Here is a 23,496-nt window from a genome sequence, read left to right as displayed (position 1 = left end):
TGGGTGATTTCAACAGTTTTGGAGGGTAACCCTTAAGGACATACTGTTTATTTATTTTTCAAATTGCATCACAGTCTACTAAATAATATATATGAATCAATTCTATGATACAGTTGCTCCAACAAGTTTTACAACACTGAAACCAACTTGTTCTTGTTCTTATTTCTTGTTAAAGGCAAAGGAACACATAGCAATACACAGCAAAGCAACTGCATGATGATATACCCTGTTGTTATAGAGCATACATTTATCATGAGATGTTTAATGTATTTGAAGATGATTTTTAAACTTTGCTGACTATGAATGTGCTGAACAATGCATAACTGTATATAACTGTACAAATACACTGTCAGGGGAATGTCTTGCATGAATTCTGGGATGAATGAAAAAAATATAACATAGTGTAATACAGAGGGCTAACCAATACTTGTAATTTACCAATTCTGTTGATGCTGAGAGAATAGTGTCTTCATATGGACATGTATTCACACAGTATTGTCAATCCATGATGGAAGAAACCTTAAACCAACATGGAATGATTCAATTCAACCCCAGCATTAAACACCGAACTTCACTGAACTGTATGGTGATTCAGGTGTCCTTTTATTTATTTCACATATTCTGCAAACAACTTTTTTCTCTGTTTTTATATAATGTGGCAGACTAACATGTGACCACTGATTTCTAAAGTCAATATTTTGCCACCCCTTCAAACAAAGAAAAAATCCTGTGTGCATGTTCCTGATGAACCTTTTATTACCCCATTCTCTTAGTTGCTAAAGAATAACATTGAATCTGACCTGAGATGGTGTTAAGGGACATAAACCGTCAGTCTTGATGCATGTGAGCTTAATTTGTTATAATTAAAAGATTAATTGAGATCATTGAAGTACTGCAATGGGATAATTGTTTGACACATGGCATAAAATAAACCTCTTGGTGTGAGGGTTTGAAATACATACAAGAAAACAAGTAGAGAAAAAAAACTCTTCTCCAATGGTAAGCAAACTGAATATTCCACCATTCTGAGGATCACTCCATTATCCAGACAGCTTTGTCTTCATGTAAATTTATAAGAGATGATGGAAAAGTGAAATATTTTTCTCTTTGAACACTGAACTGTGTTCTTTAGTGTTTATGTGTTGACAGTTTACTATATGATGTTGACATTAAATATTGGATGTATAAGGGCTTCTCTAACCTGAGCCTAAACCTCAAAGCAAGTTCTTGGGTTTACAAAGCAGCATCAATGATGAGGCCAAGTATTAGGGGTCAGTTGCTATATAGATGAGCTGTCTTGTCCTGTCTGGCCTGAATATGAGCAAAACCCAACAATGGAGGTTCCTCTCTTAATCCTGGGAGAAAAGAGGTTGTTGATGTTTTTGTTGATTGGCAGTTGAATTGATGACACATCAAATAGGTCATAGTTTCCTTGACCGACCAAAGAAGAAATCCCCCATTTAGTTCTTGTCATCTGAAAACATACATAGCCAGTTACACCTGTACAGCAGAGGTTTCTGGAATGCACCTTCCCATTAGCATAGTCCATTGCAGATCTAGCTGCCATAAAGCCAGATCAGCCAGGCTGGATTGACCCTGTGATCATCATTTGCACCTAGGACTCCCAATAAGCCATCTCTGTCTTCTTGTGATACATTTTACACTGCATTGTGTAAAACTGCATTTGGACTGGACCTTGAACAGGATGTGATATAACATTACATGTAAACTGAGTACATTGTTTCAAACATCTTGAGGTATTTCAAAAGAGGCTGACTGTTGAAGATTACCTAGAGGGGTGAAGGCAAAATAACACTTGCTGGCCAGCTCCAGATACACCACTAGAATGTGTCACACATTGGTCAGGGGTGTGATCACCATGTTGTGACAGTATTCTAATTAGGCCCTATAGTAATGACGTTCCCCACGTTTTCCCATGAGCTGCTGTCACTGCTTTTCAAATAGTGATGCTATAATTTTACAGTGTTTAAACAAATTAGTCTGATTAATGCAAATGAAAATGAGTTTGGTCTGATTTAAGTAAATTAATGAATGACAAAAAACTACTTGAGGACTGGTTAGGAGGTTGTTAAGGACTGGTGAGTGCTGGCTGAAAGTAAGGTGGAGCAAAGACAGTGGATGTAGAAAACCTGTGATAATTTTACACTCTCAAGTGTTGAAAATTCCAGTGCAGAACATCTACATTGCTAACTAGACAAAAACAAAAGAAAAACTGGACAAAGGAAACAAATGCCACAATTGTGGCTATGCAGTGATATGCTATCATAAGCTAAGTCCACAGACTCTGTGTTGCAATAGGAACCTGCTAAAGGACAACAATGTGTCAGAAAAAAAAAAAAATCATCATAAAATGTTCATGCGTCTTGTTTTTACTTATTAGCTAGATTATTACTGTTTTGCTCATAAATTTCTGGTGGTCTATTCAAGTTAAACTAACAGTGACATTTACTACCAATATGCTACAGACTAAAGGATACAACAAATATGAATGTGGATCTGATAAACAAAACACACGCTTCTGCTACATGTGACAATGAAGGACATGGACAGGTGATTTGTGTAGATATAAACATTTTGCCTGCAATTTACAAACTACTATGCAGAACCCCCCAAAATCCATGTAAATCATGGTGAAATCATGACAATAATGTTGAACCAAGCAACAAAGGTATGTCATCAATTCATACCAAGGACATTTAAAATGATAAATAATTTACAGTTCAGGCATTTGCGCTAATATTGGTTTGTATGTTATGGTTTACTTTTGTCAAAAACATTTTCCAGTGGCCTTATAGCCCAATAAGCCAAACAACTGTCATAAAATAGCCTAAAGTAGCTGCTTCTGCTACTGTGCGATTCTGCAAAACATGACTATAGTCATGTGTTGACAAAATGCTGATTTGTTTGGTCAGTTAGAAAGTTCTACTGCCTTAATTTTTATTCTGCAGAATACTGATGGACAGCAACAGGAGAGGACATAACACACTGAAAGTGGTGCATCCGTGGCTTGGCTGCTAAGATTAAAGTGCATTAGCTAGCTAGATACCACATTCTACTCATTTTATTTTCAGTCAGCTAGATATTTGCTAGCTGGCTAGTTACCTAGCTATCTGTTTATGAGCTACCCAGTACAATAGCTAACTAGTCAATAAAGCAGTCTGTCAGTTTCTGTAAATTTTTCACTGACTTAAATAGCAATCTTAGTTATATCTAACTTTACACTATCTCCTTTGTATAAAAGCCAGATTGCAGATGTGAGGCTATGTTTTTGGTGATACCCTTTTTACACTAAATTGAAGGCAGTTATACAGCCTGTTATATTTTCATCTTTTGTTGTGTTGTTGTTAGTGCTCTGGTATGTGAGGTTAGCCCCCCCACCCCCACCCAGCTAAGTGTCACTTCTTCAATTGGGGGTGGCAGTGTGAAAGGTGACTGTGTTACTGGTCGGGGGGAGTTCACTGCTTCTGTAGTTTGCTTGGTGGGGCTGAGCCAATTCTTGTAGAGGTAAAAAGACCCTGGTTAGAGTGTAAATAGCAGACTGGTATGCCCCCATGACAATATAATGACATACACTCAGGTGACATATGACATATAATACAGGTGATTGTACAACGGCTCTAATTTCTATTTTAACTGAATTAATGACCCATTCCTTGACATGCATTAGTGGTGTAATGCAGTATATATATATATATATATATATACTGTAGCTTACGTGAGTTATTTAAAATTGTGCTTTGCTGGTCCCATTTTAGAGAATCTCTGGCAACCTTTGAAACACCCCCCCCCCCCCCCCCCCCCACACACACACACACACACACACACCAACACAACTTTTCCAGAATCTTTTATTGATTTATGCTTATCCCCTCCTACCATTCATGAATTGCTGTCTAATCCTGACCTCTCTTCCTCACTCCTCAGAGGTAAACCTACCTGCCTCTTATTAAAGCATTTTCTGGTAGCCAGAAACACTCTCCCACTACCTCTGCACCACTACTCTGTATATTTCTGTTTATCCCTAAAAACACGGAATGAGCTGTCCCTCCTGAACTTTGTGCATTCCTTTTTTGTATTTTTCACTTTATCCTGTGAAATATAGATTAACATCTCTCACTGAAACTGCTGTTCTGTCTGTTACTTATACAATTTTCTCTCAAGCAGTTTCTCTTCTGTGTCAGGTCTTGGTATCTTTACTGGCTTTGATACTGTAGATCACTTGATTCTTCTTCCAGTTCTTGCTTATCTGGGCATCTCTGGATTGTTGTACAAGCCTGGTTCTCCTCTTACATTGCTACCCACATTTATCAGATCACCTGCAGAGGATCTCTCTGCTCATCACCCTCTCTCTACTCAGGTAACACAAGGCCCTGTTCTGGGCCAGCTGCCCTTCTCTTGATCCTCTCATTCTTCCTCACAGTATAGTATGGTTATTCCTCCCTGCCCCCTCTTTATGAGATTTTCAGGCTTGTCATCTTATTTCATGCCTTTGGGACATCGTCTCCTAGATCTCTGTTACTCAACCCTTATCTTGGAGGATCACAGTATCTGCAGTAAGTTGCTCAATTTATGCACAAATTATTTCACAAAATAACTGAAGAGAAGCTAAGAAAACTTATCGAATTTGGATCACATGGACCATTGTTGAGCAGCCTCGTCCTAGATGTGTTTCTACCCTCTTAAACTTAATCTGACTGGATCCTGCCTTTTATTTTTTTTTCCTTATAGCCTCATTGTTCACCTTTACAGTTAGTCATGCTCTCCCCTCTGCTGGAACTGGCAGTCCCTCTAGATTCCTCTCTGTCCCTCTCTTCATTTATGACTTCTCTGACTTCATCACTTGTCACTTTCGGTTTAACATATGTCCCTTTCTAACAATGTATTCTATCAATTAATCAAATTTTAACTAATGTAGTTCCCTTTGCAGCAGAACTGTCACAGAACAGATCTCTTTGCAAAGTTCAACAGAGAGAAGTGATTTCAAGACATTAAGTACAATCGTTAAAACTTAATTGTTTGAGCTAATTATTTTAGTCAAGTGAAAAGATGGAATTAGGCTTGATTCATTAGAAGGGGCATTGGAATCCCACTGAATTCACTGCTGAACTCAGAGAGCCCAGTTCATGTAACTGATTTGATTGACCTAGTTTAACCTTGTTGCAGATATGCTGCTAGCTTTTCTTTTACAGCTTTAGTATATAAATAATATGGTATTGAGAGGAAGTTAAAGTAAGAAGCCACACAAAGCTGTCAATGAAATTTAAACTGATGGTAACCCTAAAGGTACTACAGACACCATTGCATACAAACACATACCTGTCAGTTTTTCCAACAACTTTCACATTTGCCGTGAAAGGTACAAGCAACACACCTATTTCTGTTTTAAATGTCATTAAAGTGATACAGGAGAGCCAGGGGATTACCATTAAAATTTCAAATCCTGGCACATCTGGTCTTAAACAATTTCAGAGTAGAGAACAATTGACCATTTGGAGCAGTATGGATTGTGCATTATTTCTTGTAGACTTTCAAGCAAACTGGTACTTAAAAAAGAAACACAACATAAAACTATAGGAATTTTTTTTCTGTTTTTGGGATTGAGATGCACCCAAGTATCTGGTGAATAAATGTAAATTGCTCTGAAAAAACAAGCCTCCCTACCTAGAGCCTAGTGGCTGATATATTTTATGATGGGGTTGTTGGTCCTCACTACAAAACACAGCTGCAAGACACTCACTTTAATTTTGAAAGCTTAGCAGATACTTAAGAGAAAATAAAGAAGTTCTGGAACTTTCGATACTTATGCATAAGATGATACAAGTTAAAACTGTCAGCATCGTATATTTAAACATATATTTCAAAGAAGAACACCACAGTATACTTAGTTTAAAGTTGTTTTTAGTCACATTATTGATTGGGTAACTTTAGATAAGCAATGCAGCAAAAGCAATAGACAATATAGGAGCCTACTTATACAAACCAACCATATGGATTACAGTATTTGAATGTATTGTTCAGTTCTTGATATGAAATGGTCAATTTAAAATTGAGTGTGGGAAAACTTTAAGGAAGGCAGCTCTGTGCCATAACATCCCACTTATGGACCCTGACTGATAGGAGGTTACCCATGGTCTGAACTAGTTAGTGGCTTAGATCACTTGATAGCTACCTTGCAGAGCTGAGTTAATTATCAAACTTTATGGAGTGTATGTAGATAGTGTATTCCATCTCTGCCTCCATATTTCAAATCTCAGAGAGAATTTATGAACTTTTCAAATACAGTGCACGTTCACAATTTTATTGACAAATCTATCAAATATGGTAAAATCAAATACTTTTCAAGTATAAGCTCTCTTTTCTATATTTACTTGCATTCCATTTTGCATGTCTAGTCACCAACAATGTTATTTTATTTCATGCGCGTAAGAGTTTTAAGAGAGAAAACAAAGTGTGAGATCAGTGGATCTTTCAAATAATGAGACATACCCTCATTTTAAGCAAAACACCCTAATTTTGGCCCCAGATGTGCTTCCCACATACAGTAGCCTGAGTTTAAGTGGCCCATGTCTGAGCATACTTAATAAATACAGAGGGGTGCAACTCTCTGTGGTAGCACTTCAGCAGGATTCATGCTTAAGTCTGATTAGGCTGATAAATAGAACCATCATATAACTAAAAAAGAAAGGTTTAAACAGTAATAGGATAATATTTTAATTAGCTACAAAATAAATAATAGCAATTTAAACAGGAATCATCTACCTCTGATCTAATTTCCTGTTTGGTAATAAAACTCTGGCTTTGCCAACTTGGATGCTTTTCATGCAAATAATTAAAGCTCATAGTTTTCATGACCAATACTTAACATGATAAATCTCCCTAATCAATGCAGTACAATCTCATTTTACACTGGAAACCACTGCTGTGCCATAAGTGAATATTAGAGGGAAATGCTTTTTCACAAAACAGTTGGGCAAAAACCGGACATTTTAAAAGGGAAATTTATTTCAAAGTCTTCACTGTCATGGAAAATGATAAACCTAACATTCCTAGCTCATCTCAATAGTATCATAAGGGCTATAGCCAATCATTCAGTTCAGTCCAATTTCTTTGACCTGGTCCATTTTGTGAGACAGACTAGCTTGTTCACATTGTCTCAGGATGTCTGCACACTTCCTTTGTACAATATTACCTGAGAGTGAAAAAAGTCATTTGTCTTCTACCAATCTTCCTCACTGTTTAGTGGCTTTTAGTCAGTACCTATTCATTTTGAAATGACAATACTTTGTGAAATTTGGTGTACAATGTCTGTTTCTCGAGTGTGCAATGAGTTCCACATTCTAAAATGTTACTTTGATGAAATTCACTATGTCAGTTTGCAGTAAATCAATTGCCAGAAATTTGATGTTCAGATGCAAATGTATGTTTATCTCATAGATGGCAAGGCATACTTATTGTACTGAAATATTGACATTTAGACCCATGAGAAATTAGTAGCCTAGCTTTTATCCAAAGAAGCACGTAGAACTTTTGTCTACGTCAGACTGAAGGCCAACACCTCCTATAGCCTCCTTTCTGTATTTTTCCTCCATTAGATGCGTTTCTTCCTCTTCAGGTGAGCTTATGAAGGATTTCACTTCAACTGTAATGATCACATACACTTTGCTAAAATTAGCTATGGATGTGTATGAATGGTTGGTTGCAGTTAAGTGCATAAAAATGCATTGTTAAATTGTTAAAATGCACACTGCATTAAAATTAACACATCACATTGCATCAATTTTGTGTGGCTGTGAGAGTGGATTTAATACTTGATACAGGAACATATTATAGTTCTGTAGGCAACTTTCTGCATTCAACTCTCTGTAGTTGATCTGTAGCTCCACAATACATGGACTGTGATTCTTTTATGAGATGCATACAGTGTATCATAAATATAGATTTTTAAATGGACACAGCTTATTTCTGTGGGTAGCTATGACTAGCTGGCAATTTAGTGACTTAAGGTTGACCAATATCAGGGCCTGTGTCAATACTAATGATGTATACAGCAGGTAGGCTAATGGATGATGTATTCAATCGGCAGTATTACATTATGATAATAGAGCAGCTACCAGGGCAAACAGTAGAGCAAATATGAGAGGAGGAGGTTGGACTCAAACAAAATTCCAATCTCCAGGCTGATCTTCATATGTTTAATACACACTCCAGTGGGTAAACCCTACGGCCCATATATGGTAGAGAATCAACCCTGCTAAATAGCTTGCTAGCAATTGAGACTGCTTGTTAATTATGTACTAGAAAGGACTTCTAGTGGCTTATCTGACTGTCTTATACCATAGGTGGTGAATAGAAGCAGGGATATAGCTACATGAACTGCACAATGCAGCAAGGTAATAACCACCTTATATTATGGGATCCCTGAGCATGTTCTAGCTGCCCCTAATTAATAGTCATGGACTTCACAGAAGCCTTTGGGGAAGGAGACTTTGCTGTTTGTCTGTTTGCTGCTATACCCATATGTGCTTATCTGTGTGAATGTGTCCTACCTCCCTGCTGTTTTGCAACACAGCTTTCCAATGATAATTGAGAATTTGTGTACACAGAGTCCTTTGTCTTACAGAGGAATTCTCATCCCATGGAATGTCAATGAAGAAGCAGATTTGCACTGTGGTTACATTTAATGATACATAGCATGCCTTCACACAAATATTACACAAAACTTTCAAAGGAGCACTTTTTGTCACTTGCCAGTCCGCATCAGACATCCTATTGTCGCTCACACAGTCACATAGTCACATAGTTAAACATATATTTTACAAAGGTGCAGGATGAAGCAGTGTGTACTTTTCGCATCTGCTTTTTCATTTTTCTAAAGTTTACAAATAAATACTGCTCCTTAAAATGTTAAGCCATGGCTATCCTAAATGAAAATTTAAGGATGTATCGCTTTCGTAACAGAATCTTTTTTCAGTCTGGAAAAACAGATGCATGCTGTTTAAGAAATTAAAGCATTTACAATGCTTTAAAATAAACTTCAAGTTATTTAAGTATAATGATGTAGCCCTATGCTAGATTAGGACTTTTATGTCAGATTTACTGTAATTATGGTGAAACAGGGTGGGACAGTGGATAATTTCTCTGCCAGAACATACTGTTCGAAGAAGTTTAGTGTATCACTTCAAAAAAATCTTTAACAAGGTTTTTCTGGTTGATTAAAGGGAGTAGTCCACAATTAATCACCTATTCGACCAAAGAGTGACTCAATTCAAATGGGGGTTCTCATTAGTGTGGCCTTTTTTCTTGTGCAGCATGTGAGTCACCACCCCCATTAATAGTTTGATTTTAGACACTTTTCAATGAGAGGATACATAACCCTCCTCTTACCCATCCCCATCCAATTTCTCAATAGCCCGCAATGGATTATCAATAATTAACATGAAAAGAGTATGAGCAGATGTATTATCTCAAATGAAGCAGTCATAGATTAGTCACTGTTAGCATTAGTGACTTTGGCTCCTCCTTGCAAAAGCAATTTTGGACTTTTCATTGCCTAGCTCTTTTCATCACGCACTTTTTAAAATTCACAAGAACAGTTTCCCACCTATTTTCAACACAGGAGCTGAAACAAAGATGAAAGTATGTAAAAGTACCAATTAGTTATTTATTATTTCTTTTAATCTGTGATGGAGGTCAGTGGTTTTTGGGTGTTTGTTACGAGGAATTTTCTCATTACTGAAGTTTTTCTGTAATACCCTGTGACCTTATTAATGTGTGTATGTATTGGTGTAAAGCCATGTTGGCCTATGTGAATGAGAAGCTTGTGAAAGTCAGTGTGTTTATAGTAATGTGTGCATGTGAATGCATCACAAACTGAACAAATACAACAAGAAAACCAACCAAACAATGTACTGATGAAAGCAAAATGAGCAAAACCCAAATATCCAATATACAGATATCCTAACATGTGGAATATAGTTTTTCTTAGGATTATTCTATGGCATCACAAAACCCAAATATATAATATACAGATATCCTAACATGTGGAATATAGTTTTTCTTAGGATTATTCTATAGCATCATTATTCTATGTGATAATTAACGGCTAATTATTTTAATCAATGAAATATTTGCAACTGTGTTAAGATGGAAACGTATGCTTTGCTGGTTTGTGGCATTATGATATGTCATATTGACCAGGTTAGCTAGCTAGATAATACTATCATGGCTAGCTGTAATTACCTATTTATTCACTCCAACTTATCGGTGACTCAGCGCTTATCTCGGTGATCTCAGTGCAAGAGTATATATCACGTATGAACTGTGGCATTTTTCCAGCCGCAATATGCAAAGGACTTATTCATTGCATTAAATTTGTCTAATTAGGACCCTTATAGTTCTAGATTCCCTATTTATCATTTCATACCATAGATAAGTAAAAAAAATGTTGTCATAAAATATATATATATATATATATATATATGCTCATTTAGAGTAAATATAACAAATACAGTTTTTGCTCATCCCAAATTTAAATAAGCTACTAAACCATTCTTAGGGTATATACACAGTGCCCTCCATATGTATTCGTACCCCTGACTAGGAGCCAAAAGATAGTATGATTTAATATTAATAGTATTGCCCAGAGCAAATTGATATTGTTCACAATGTTTTGCAAAATATATTGTCACCAGTACTTTGGCCTCTTCTGGCATAGATAACACTAACAAGATACCTCCTGTAGTGTCTGACACTTCTGAGTAGGAGGTTTTTTGACCATTTCTCTCTAGGTTCTAGGTCTTTGAGATATTTTGGAGATTTTTATTAATTTGATAATTTAATGATTTTTTATAAATCACTGTAATTAGATAACTACTTTAAAATAATAAAAATAAAATAAAAAATGATAAAAATAAAATGTTTTAAAAAATCCTTGTCCTTGAAGGCCCTGAGGAACCACTCCAACCACTGCCCTATTTTACAGTGGACATGGGCTCTCTCTCAAGATGAGCATCATATTTGTATGCCAAATATAACAATATTATTCAAAGAGCTCAATTTTCATTTCATCTGACCATGGGTAATGCTTGCAATGTTATTAGGCAAATTCAAGTTGCCTCTTTTTTACATTGGCCTTCTTCCTTGCAACCCGATCATGAATGCAACATTGACGTGTACAACTTTTGATGATTTTTTTTTTGACAGTTTGTTATCTGAAGATGCCAGTTTGCTGAGGAGGTTTCCAACTATTGCCTTTGGAGTTTTGTCTGCCTCTCAAACCACTTATCTCACTACCCATGGTGAAAGATACACTTGTATCCTCTTCCTAACAAGGTTACGACTATACCAACAACGTTACATTTCTTAACAAAATAATGGAATCTACCACTTTCAACTGTAAATCCACATTTTTGTACATTCCTTTTATAGCCATCTTCCAAGTTACTTGTGAAGGTCAATGACCATTTACCTGCAGTCTTCGGAGAGCTGTCTGACCTTAACAATGATAATGCATTCTACTGATGAATCTCTTCTGCTTGTTACCTCCCTTTATACCACAGGGAAACAAGAGGCCTTTGGATGCCTCTGTATAGTTCCAGAACCTTCTACTGAACATCCAATAAGTGGAAGGTTGGTGTAAATTTATTTTGTCAGATTGTATTTTAAAGTTTTTTCAAAGGTGTGAATAAATGTGAATTGTGTTTTTTGGATTGCAATTCATTATTTGTGACCATTTTCTCTCAACAAGCTATTTAGATAAAAATATATACATTTCTTAAAGTTTTATGAGCAGAATAAAATAATGAATATGTAGTTTATGTAATTTTTATGTATTTTTCTTTTGTAGCATTTTTATTAATTGTTAGGGGTATGAAGACACTATGGTGGGCATTATCTCTGTGTATGTATAGATACATAGCTGTCATTTATGGACTTAATTTCCTTCTGATCTGTGTTTAATACAACCTGTTGTGGCACAGTTGGGTAGGTGTAAGCAAATATTTGACCTTTGCATTTATTGTTGTAAACAAGTAAATGAAACCAATTAGTGATTAAAAGGAAGGGTCTCACAATCATGATTGCAATTTGGGTGTTTACACAACACTAAGGTCAGGAAATGAGTACACACCATTAACATTAAGACTGTTTTCTCTGATCATTTGTCCTCATTTAAGTGATTTGGCAAAACGGTTTTATGAAAAGTATATAATGTCTGAATATCATGATAGGTACTGTAGAATGTTTTAATGAAATGTATTTTGTGATTTAACCAAGCAACCATGATTTGTTCGTGAAATCTGTTGACGATCAGTTACAGCAATTCTATCTTTTACTTCTTTCTGTGGCACTTAAATTTGAAAGCAAGTGTGTATTACAGTGATAAAATTCTTTTGCATGTTTTTTTATGTTGTGTATCATTTTCAGTTTCTTTTCATTTGTCCCCACTTTCCATTTTTTAGTGTTCAATATCTATATATTACCCTGGCCACACAAGTTGTTGGTGATTACCAATGATCATCCACTGCCAACATCTTTTTTATTGGCAACTGCATATAACTGCATTCTTTGGTAACAGCAGAAATGGAATATATGAGCTATAAATGCACTTTAAATATTTTTTCATTGTTAATCCACTGTCATCTTAATCAAATTATTGCAATGTGTAAGACTATTTAGATTAGTTGCTGGTTCATAAAGGCACCCTAACGACTGCTACATTTCAGAATGTTTGAAGACAGGTGTGCCTACTGACCCCTCCAAAACTGCAGACAAATGGACTTTAAGTGGAAGTGAAAACATTTTAGATTTTGTGAAGCAGGCTAAATTGCTGTGTAGCTGAGTAGCTCTACCTGGCCCTTGCAAGTAGAGCTGACCGTGCATCACAGCCTAATGTTTCACTTTATCAATTATTTACAAGCAACCTATTGGCCATATGTCACAGACTTAGCCTGGTGACAGATTGGGTATTCGTCACCTTTTCAAGCTGTCTCCTGTAAAACTGCTTTTTTTTCTCATGTCTCCACGCACCGCCATGGTTACAGTCTGCCCTGAAAGGGCCCTCTTCAGTCTGAGTCCTAGGCTCCCCTCTCTGATGCTAATCTGGTGTCAGTGACTGTCCTGACGTTACTCTTGCAGCAATGCGCTGAGACCTTCTGTCGACAGGGGAACTGTGAAAGATGAAGAATCCTTTCTTAAGTGCTGTTTTATGTGACAGTTATTGTCTTCACCTATCTTTAAAGCCAGACACCCAGCCTCTCCATTAGCAAATGAAATGGTCAGATGATATGATCAGAAGGCTTCAGCGCCGACACAACAACAAATATAAGCTAACACAGAGCACCGAGCCACCAGTATGCTGGTCACATAAATGACCAGAGCACAAACAGCAGAGGCAAAAAAGTGCAAGTCTCTAACTGCATAAACTATAGATGATTTACTTATTTTACACTTTTCAAATATTAATCTTTAATATTGTTAGAATAAATGAATACAAAGAACTAATCACTGTACTAACACAAGAACCAGACATATATCATTAGAGTGTAAATACGATTCTGTTGCAAATGCAGTTGTGATTGTGGAACCCAGGGCTACAAGAACAGAAATATAAATCTCATTGCCTCACGTGATGAAATAATCATACAAATTTTCAAATGACAGAGGAGATGATGATGGTGATGACGATGATGATTATGATGAAGATGATACAGAGAAGAAGGAAAAAAGACTATCATTATTATTCACTATGATCGTTTTTTTTTTTAATTTTTGGATACATGAAGCTGTTTTATCAATGGCTGTAATGACTAACTGTGCAAGTGGAATGTAGATGCTCTCCAACAGCATTTTCTAGCCTTTCAGTTATAGGGACATAAACAGATTATATCCTGTTCATTGACGTCTGGTCTACACATATTATTAAATGTTTCTTTTTTTGTGATTGCTGCATCATAGCTATCTAATATGTGATAATATTGTGAGAGGAATTACTTTTTTGTTACACAAAAATGTACTTCCCAATTTTACCTGGTATTGGCTCACAATTAATCCCCACTAAACTATTTGTTATATGTTAAGGTAATATATTTCTCAGTGACAAAGAAATATTTAGTTTAAGCTACATCCCCTCTTGTTCAGAGAGCAAAGCACCACTGCTACATACAGGAAGGCAGCTTTTTCATAATTTGTTAGGAGGAAAAACCTTTTTTTACTTAATCTTCATCTTCTACCCCAGCTAGTGGCTACAGTATTATCTTTAATGGAATTGTGTTCCTCATGATGAACAATTAAAGGTTGTGGCAAGCCATGAAATTGAAGTGATAAGACCTGAGTTTATAAGAAAGAAACTTTCATATAAGGGTACTCACTTAAATGTGTGTATGGCTTGTATTGTGTATGACAAATTGTTGATTGACATTGTATGAAACTAAAATAGCAATACATTTGAGCAAATATTGGCAAACAGTATATTCTTATATGGAGCATAAGATATCACTTGAATCTGAGTAAACAGCCTGTGAGTCCAGTCCTTATGAAATCCTACCCAAAAGTGTGACAAACTTCAACAAGAATATAATATAGTATTTGCTTCTGAGCTTCCAGCAACTACATTTATTTGCTTTTCATATCAAGCAGGTCTATTTATCTTTTTTAAGAAGAAAGAGAAATATTTATTCATCCAAGAATTTTGAAAAAGTAAGCTGAAGATCCAGAAATTCTACATCGTCACTTAATTATGAAGTACATTCCATCTGAAGATTACAACACCATCCCTTCTGTGGCTATTTTCAAGGCATAGGCAGGTCTGTAATAAGAGAATGCAGCAGAATTGCTCATGATTCCTTTCTGTCCAAGGCTGTGAATTGCCATAGTTTTCACACCAAGGTATTGCTTTCTATTGGACACCATCTCTCTGCAAGCAGCAGCTACGTCAGAGCACAGTTACATTAATATCCTTTGCTGAGAGGAAAGTCAGAGCGAAGCAAGCCTGGAGAAAGAGGTCTGCACCACATACAACATTCAAACAGCTGCATGACGTCAGCACATCAATAATTAAAGTATTTTATTCATAGCCTGGAAGAAAAAGAATCAATTGACAAATCACATATTCACTTTGAGTTACTTCAAACAGCAAGACAATTAAAATGCAAGGGAGTGTGGGTAGGGGGGGGATGCTATATCTACACACATTTCCCTCTATTTATAGCGAGGGAGTAATTTTCCACATATGTTGTATATGTTGTAGAATTAAAATACATATATACATATATACACACATACATATATACAGATACACTGTATACATACATATATATGAACCAAAATAAATAAAAATAAATGGAAACAGTATATAAGCTGAATGTCAAAATATGTAAGACATATATGACAATATATATTTAAAACCTAAGGTTTGAGAAAATTGTTCTAGAGCCTCAATTAAAATCCAGTTAACATTTCACACAGAAATATGACTAAAAGGAAAGAGTCAAACCAATCAATACACATATTTACAATCACTGAAGGCACACACTGAGCTGTATTATGTATTTAAGTTGGAGAACACAGAGGCCAAGCTCAAGAGCAGAAAACATTTGACATTTTCAGTGGATATTTTACATGGACTTATTTCTCCTTAAAGCAGTTGACAAATTCAGCACAGTTCTGAAAATAATTACTTCTGCAATGTTTTTTAATGCAGTATTATGGGAGATCATGCTGTGTCACAGTGTTCTGGACACAAGAATTTAAGAGAAGGTGATCTTGAGGGCTAACATGTTCCGAAAGTCTGCCAAATTCCAATTCAAAAGTTCAACTAATTGATGCTTTTCTCTGTTCTTCAGTCCAGCATCACTAAAATGTGGTGGGATTAAAAATGAGCAAATCAAACCTTTCTAATACAGATTTCTTTACACTAAACAATTCATATGAGAAATAATTGTTAAAGATAGATAAAAAATAGATAAAAAATGCATCATAATTCATGCAAAGAGGCTCTAAAACTAACTTCTAATTTGGTAAATGAATGCACTTTTGTTGTGTAACCTGAGCTCTGGCATTATATTTGTTGTAATGAGGAGGGACTGTTGTATTGAACAGGAGATGAGTATGGTCATTCAGCCACTCTATCACTGCAGCACAGAGTTTGCCCAGTTGTCTGTGAAACCAGTTTACTATACAGATGCACTGGTTTAATTTGTTGTGTCTCTTGCCACTGCCATTGTGGCAATATGTTGATGGACTCATGAATATTAATTTGCATTGCGGTTATCTTTTTTCCATAAGAGGGAATAAATGCTCATTTTTGCAAAGAAGATGAAAACACATTGAGAATGCAGCAGCCTCCCAGTCTAGGTGAGAGAGTGCATGAGGCCATACGTCACCACACATGATACAAACAGTAGCTTGTACTACTACGTCACCACACATGATACAAACAGTGCAGTCAGAGGGGAAGGGTGTTTTGGCTGCAAATTTGGTAGTCCACTGTCACCAATTCATTGATTTGGGTGGCCTGTGGAAATCATATCAAAATTATACTGCATACAATGTTGATTGGTACAGTTAAAAGAAAATCTAAGACTGTTTTTTTAACAGAAGCCATTTTTAAATCATATGCTATCCTCTCCTTCCATGATCTTTCCCATTAGTGCTTAGCACTGTTTGAAATAGAGAGACAGCAGAGAGGTAACTTAAATAAAACTACAGGAAAAACATCATAAGCTCATCAGACCTACTTTTGATTAATAATTGTTATAAACACTTCTGTTTTGCTAAATTTACAAATGCTGTATAGCTTGTATAGCACCAGTCATACATTTTGCTGTTTGTGAATTGGTAGGATTTTACTGATCCATGTGGACAAAGCAACTCAAAAGGCAAGGAGTTGCGCATTAACTACAATATAGAGTATGTGTACTGTTGTAGCCTCTCATATAATACAAAGCCAATCCTATCCATATAATATAGGTATAAAACAGAAAAGAATATTCTCAACCAAATTCTGTAGAGCCAAACACCTGTTTGCCAGCGTTCCATTTGAATTTATATTAAAACAACCATTGACACATTTCACATAGTCAAACAGCAGCAATGTGGGGCAGCTACTTCATAGCTAAGCTATTTCAGTGAGCTCCTTTGGTTCATTTGGCTATAAGGCTAATGCAGCAATATCAGTTTTCTAAAGACAACATAGCCTGGATAAAAATCACCAGCTATACCAACCAATACTGACACAAATATCTAATCTTACTGTGAGTTATTTATTTATTATTTCACATTGTGGTGCACAGCAGTCCAACCCACAAAGACAGAAAAGCAGCCAGCAGTGACTATCACCTATTTAGCTAGATAGCTAAATAAACACGTCTCAGTCTCTGGAAGCAACTTCGTTGATACAAAGAAATATTAGCAGCCTTAACTGTGAGTAATATCAAAACTCACAGCAGTAGGTTAGCCTACAGAGTCTGTCCTTTTCAGTCATGTTTGGTTCACATTTTAAGGTAGTGAATCCTCTAACAACATGAATCCAATGATATGTGCAACATATAACAAAATATACCATTACATACTAATCATTTGTTCAGTGTACTTATCAGCAGTAGGCTGACCAAAATCTAAGGCTACTCAGAAGTTGCTGCTCAGAAGACCCTGCATTCCTACATAAATGAACATCGACACATCTTTGCACCTCTGATACGGAATGTCGCACCCACACCCACAAGTGTGTTGGTGTGTGATGTTGACTTATGTTGTTCCACAATTTGAAAGCAATGGTGACCCATGGCAATTTGTTTGAATAGTAATGAATAAAAAACAGCAAAGTGATAAATATTTGTCAGTTTAATCAATTTGTAATAAAGTGTCATCCTCTACAAACCCCCCCCCCTTCAGTTCACCATACCCTGGGTGACTGTGCTTTTTCCAGAGGTGCCCCATGGCTCTGTAATGCCCTCCTCCCTCCTGTCTGTTCTTCTGTGTCCAGTTTTGACACTGTCAAGTCTTGTCACAAAACTCACCTCTTCTGTTTGTCCTTTGAATAATCAGAGAATTCCATTCCACCCATCTTGCTTCCTTTTGACTATTTCCTGTTGTCCTACTAGTCTGTGTGTCTTTGTGTATAGTATGTTGTTTTCCTTGGATTCTTTGAACAATGCACAAAATTCTTTGATGACCGGTACAACAATTACTGCATGTACAATTAGTCTGTGTTATCTAGCATTGCCCTAACGGCAAAAATAACAATTGATAAAAGAAAACAAAGAGAAAATATTTTCTTATAATCATAAGACAACTAGAAAGGTAAAAGCTAAAAGTCCATGAAATCCTTGGTTGCCTGGTTAACTTTCAGAACTTTTCTATGAGAGGTATTTGGCCTGGACTACTGCAAGGAACTCTCAGATTGAAAAAAAGATTGGATTCATTTTAGATATCTCAAAATAGATGTACCTCTTTGATTCTTAATGCAAAATCAGACTTTTATTTGAAAAGCACCACTGAGAATCTAAATGATTCCTCAGAGTTTTGGAAGATAATTAAAGTCCTTGTCATCACATAATAGCAACCCTGCTATCCCTCAATTTATTGGCTTAGAAAATAGCACAGCAACAGACAACAGCTTTTAGTCCTTTTCTAACCATAAGGTTATCCATTTTTTCAAGCCCTGCATCCCAAGTGCAGAGTTATTTAATCACCTTTCACAGTATGATACCAGTACAGTTACATTACATGACATTTTTTTCATGCGGCAGATGATGTTATCCAGAGTGGCTTACAAAGGACAAGTACAAAGTGCATCTAATAAAGTTGCATTAAACAACAGCACATACAGGACACAATTAACCACATCCAAATATGTAGGCCCTTCACTGAGTGCTGTGATAAGTAGTGAACACATGCTTAAATAAGTACGCCAAGCCATGCCTAGATGCAATACAATATACATATTAATAAGACTATATAAGAGGAAGGTGAGTTATGCTTGGGTAGGGGAGCCAAGAAGAAGTTTCAGCAAAGAAAACTGGATAGAACCTCTGCTGTCCTGACCACTATGGGAAGCTCAGACAGAACAGAGAGGATGCAACTGGGATGTGGAGCTACAAAGGGAAGCCAGGCATCTCAAAGTAGCAAATGGAGTGACCTGTTTCGTGTGTAGGATCTGACGATGGACTGGAAATAAGGGTGAGCCATTTTCCCTTGCCACCTGGTAGGCTGACATCAATGTTTTTATGTGGCATTACCAGTAGCCAGTGGAGGGAGATCAGTAAGGACAAGACATGAGAGTATTTCGGAAGATTCTGAACCAGCTGAGCGTTAGTATTCTAGAAGACCTGCATGGGTCTGTTTGCACACGCAGGGACACCAGCAAGGAGGGAGATGTATTAGTCCAGATGGGAGAGGACCAGGTCCTGGAACAGCAGCTGGGCCAAGTTAATGGTGAAGAAGTTGTTGATTCTTTGAATGTTGTGGAGGACACACCTTCAGGCCCTCTTGACTGACATTGTGGCAAGGCCACTGTCAAAAGTGATACTCTTAGTAGTCTAAGAGGTTGACCCAGTAAATTCTGCCATTTTTGCAGAAACGCTCAGGACTTTGCAGAAGTCCTGCCTCTGAGGAGCTCACCTGAGGAGGTGCTTGTTGCTCAGTTCAGTATGACTATACCAGGTTCCCTTAATTCTCCCCTTAAAATGAAACACGTCCTTAATCCATTGTTCACCCTTCTTTACACCTAAGATACTCTCAGAGAAGCACTATAGACAATGCCTTGAGTGTCTAGAGGTCTCCCTGTCAACACTCAAGCATATGAACATTACTTGGGACAATATAGAAGGCTGAAAGGTCCTGCTTTTGTTTAAAATCATTAATAGCTCTGATGGTAATGCTGTAGCTCAGTTTTCTACAACAAATGAACTACTTACGCCCACAGATGATAAACTCTCCTGAACTATGCAGTTAAATTCTTTAGTTATTCAAAAATATGATTACTGACATAAATAAATAAATATGATGTCTGCTACACCCCCTCCTGCAGCTGAGCCACGAACTAAAAATCTAATTTTAAATACTGACTCCACCACTCTTGCCACATTTAAGAGTTGACTGTCCACATTTATTCTGGATGACTCTGCCAACTTTACTAACCTCATCAACAAACCCACAGCTACTACCTACACATTAAATCCTGTCCTAATTACACTGATTAAGACCTGTCTTCTTGCTCTATGCCCTCATATTACAATTAACATTTAGGTAAAGGTACTATACCCCATGCTTTAAAGGCTGCTGCAGTAACCTCTGATTTAAAAATACAAACTCTGACTCAAACCCTAACACTCTGAACAAATTGCCTACCATTTCCAACCTGCCATTTATAGCTAAGACAGTTGAATATGTTGTTGCTTCTCATCTTCTAAGTTTTATGTCATAAAGCTGCTTGAGGTACTCAATTCGTCAGTTTGAAGAACTCAATTTTGGGTTCTGCCCTCAGTGCAGAGTCAAAACTGCCTAAGATAGACCTTTTAATATTCTCTGATTCAGGTACTCTTAACATTTGTATTTTGCCTGATTTATGTGCAGCCTTTAACACACTGAATCGTGAATTACTTGGTAAATTGGTTAGTCTTGATGTCATGGATATGTCACTTAATTGGCTTAGATCTTTAAGTTTATTTCCCATTGTGTCAAAATATCTAAACTGGCTGTTTTAGTTTGCTTTTTTCTCTGGGGGCTAGGGAACCTGCCAGGGCTCTGCTTGGAAATTTGCACTTCACCATAAAATGGTGCCTCTAGGACATTTTCTATGCATCGCTTTCTATGAATCATTGTCTTACGGCAACTTGTTGTGCCTGGGCACACAGACATTCCAGCTGTTTGGCATGGCACAACATGTGTGATAAACTGGCCATTTTGTCACAGAATGTGAACCTAACTGTACACATATGGGATGCTCTTAATCTGAGTGTATTACTGTCACAAAGACAATGTAACCTTCCTGAGCTTTGTGCAGCACTTTGCAAAGGAATACTGTTCACTAGAGAGTCATTAATGCTTTTGTAATTTTGCTGCTATGTCAGGTGCAAGTACTTCTGGCAGCAAATGGAAGTCACACAAGGTTCAGAAATCATATATTTCAAAAAGCAATCCCCTTGGTATTCCACCTCCTTTGATTTGAATATGGGTTCAAAAATTAATGTGTCATAAGCAAGGGACGTTCAGCATATGGAAATTAATATCCTAGGAAGACAACAAATACAAATGCATAACAAAGTTAATTTCTGGGACAAAAACTGTTAATTAAAACATTTTACTCATTAATAACTAACTTGTTTGTTCAAAGAAGAATGCTAAAACACCACTGATCCACTAACAAAATGCCATTTCTGCCCTGAAGCTCTTTGGGTCACCTAGCAAGTTGCCACAAACCTTCCTACAATCAATCCCACTCATTTTCCCCTCCAATTATCTTGTAATTCAGGGCTATTTAATTCCATTACTCTTCTGTTTTAAAAACCCGCCTTTGCTCTTGTGATAGATGGTAGGATGAAGAGAGAAAGCATGGTACATAAATCTGGTTGTAGGACTGATCTAGTACATTATCAGATTACTCATTTTCAAATCATTCCCCAATGGACCTTGACCACATGGATGAATCTTCACTAGCAAACGAATGTTAAACGTCTCCAGCATCTCCTTATCCTATCTCCTTTCCGTATAAAACAGGAGCTGTCACCTTTTACAATTTCTTTTTGAAGACATTCCTAGGCTGTTCTTACACTTTACATGTGTGTGTCTTTGAATTTTCTAAGGATGTAGGTAAAATTAGAGGCAACAATGATTTTATTCATTCCAGATTATAACCCTTTAATTAAGCAACTAACTTCACACATGTTCCACACAAATACCATATTTGCATGAGTTCAGCTTAACTACAATAGAAAATGACTATTGAAAATGACTACTGCAATGGGGATGAGAGAATATCAGAGATTATCTCATGGTTGTGGTGAAACCATTTGCGTTGATCCTGTGCAAATCTGGTTGTTTCAGAGGCAACAAAGTTTGATCAGTTTTGTGGACAAGCCATAACTAATCTTTACTTTTTTTCTTCAGATATTTTATGTTACACATCTACTGTGCATGTTTCCTGCTATTTGTTCTGTTAGTTTTGCTGTCACTGAACAGTTATTCCAACAGATCGAAAAGCAAGATTTTGTTGTGAAACATAAATCAAATGCATGTCAGAAATTAATCAATCAAAACTTTGGATTCAAAACTCTGCCATAACTCAATCTATAAAGTGTGTAGGGAACGTACTGCGGAGAAAGTCAATTAGGCTAAGAGCTAATGTGTTTGGGTCACTGTTAAACAGAAAGGGAGGAAAAAATATTGGCCTGTGTTTAGATGAAAGGTTTCAAATCCACAGAGAATTACATACATCACAATAAATTAACCAATGGTCAGTGGGTACTGCACCATCATAACATATTAGCCCAATAAAAGTATGGATTTATATACCATTAAAATAGTGAAAGACTTTTATTATACCAACATCATTGTTTTGACCTCTCGCAACCCTTATTGGGGGCTGGCTGTTGATTCACAATTTATTGTGACATGGTGAATACTGAGGGACTGTAAAAGGCAACAAAAGATTTTTTGTTCCAGAATTTATCCAGAAGTATATACTCACAAATTATCAATTCAACTCACCCCTGTCACCTGTGTATTTCTACAACACTATACATGGTAGAGTGGTTGCATATGCATGAATGCAGCTGTGCTTGTGGCATTAATAACTCTTCCACACCTCTGAGGCCATTTCAGTACTAAAGACTGGTAAGTTAATATCCGGACTCCTCAGACACTTTGGTGTGCTCTGGGCACAGGTACAAAAATATCATGTCTGCAGTCAGATGGGTCAGGCCAGGCCATGTGTCAATACCCCTGTGCAAGATTAGTATACCCAATTCACTAGAAATTCCAAAATGGTTGGAGTGAGTTTGAACATATTTGTTATTGGAGAGGTACAACATTAAAATGAATGAAAAGCAGGACAGCTGGAAAACTTTCTTGACTTAGAGGCCAGTCTTTTAAGGAAGCAAACATGTCTGTCTGCTATGATGGTGTTTAGACCCACCCCCCAAAATAAATAAATGAATAAATAAATAAAAATAAAAAATGAATGGGTGTCTGCTGGGAGTGTAATTGAATGAAGGCAGAGACTGGTTCATAAGACCGAATGGGGGTATTTAGCCTGAAATAAAATATCACAGCTCCTTTTCCTTGTTAGTTTTGCTTTACTAAGGTGGAATCTAACAACTGTGTGATTGATAATTATGATATCATAGGTGCTAAGGTGTCTGGACAGGTCAAAAGAGAGTGACAAAGAGATGTGTTATGAACATCTGAGAAAATCATAGAAGGCAGGCACTAACAGGACTGTAAAGTTATGTCAATGAGATCTGAAACCAGAGCAAAAAG

Source organism: Megalops cyprinoides, chromosome 13 (assembly GCF_013368585.1).
Source record: "Megalops cyprinoides isolate fMegCyp1 chromosome 13, fMegCyp1.pri, whole genome shotgun sequence".
NCBI classification, from domain to species: domain Eukaryota; kingdom Metazoa; phylum Chordata; class Actinopteri; order Elopiformes; family Megalopidae; genus Megalops; species Megalops cyprinoides.
This window is presented reverse-complemented; position numbering follows the sequence as displayed.